A 902-nucleotide genomic window follows, 5' to 3' on the forward strand; every position below is an offset into this window, starting at 1 on the left:
TCCCGATCATCTCCTCTCCTCACACCCTATCTCCTCCCCTCCCCTGCCCTCATCCCATCTCCTCACACCTCCTCTCCTCAGCTCCTCTCCCACCATCTCCTCTCCTCTCCTCACATCCGCTCTGCTCTCTCCTCTCCCCTCCCTTCATTTCCTCTCTTCTCATCACATCCTCTCCCCTCATCTCCACTCCTCTCATCACATCCTTGCTCCTCCTCTCCTCTCCCCACATCTCCTCTCTTCTCGTATGACATGCTGTCTCCTCCTCCTCTCCTCAGCTCCACTCAAGCATTCAGGTGTTTAATAGGAAACAGGTTGTCTACTGCTGTTGTATCATTTACAGCAGACATTGTCTTCAAATGAATACGGATGTATTACCGCATGGATCACCAAATGTCTACCATCATCCAAGTTACACACACACACGCACACAGAACACACACACACACACACACACACACACACACACACACACACACATGCACACACACACACACATGCGCAAACACACACATGCGCAAACACACACACACGCACACACACACACACACACACACACACACACACACACACACACACACACACACACACACACACACACACATACAAACAGACAATAGATTAATGACTGTTCTCTGGTGACAACGTTGGTGATATTGAGCATAAGTAGCAATGGTAGCATGAACAGCGTTGGTATCATGTCTAGTGATAGGATCACGAGTGATGGCTAGCAATGGTACCATGATTAGCGATGGGGAGATCACTTGGAAGCATGACTAGCATTGGTAGCATGATTGGTGATTAGCATGATGGTAGCATCACTGGTAGCATAGCGATAGTAGCATCACTAGTGATGGTAACATGACAAGTGATGGTAGCATGACTAGCAATGGTAGCATAATGGT

This window comes from Gadus morhua, chromosome 19 (genome assembly GCF_902167405.1).
Source record: "Gadus morhua chromosome 19, gadMor3.0, whole genome shotgun sequence".
Classification (NCBI taxonomy): domain Eukaryota; kingdom Metazoa; phylum Chordata; class Actinopteri; order Gadiformes; family Gadidae; genus Gadus; species Gadus morhua.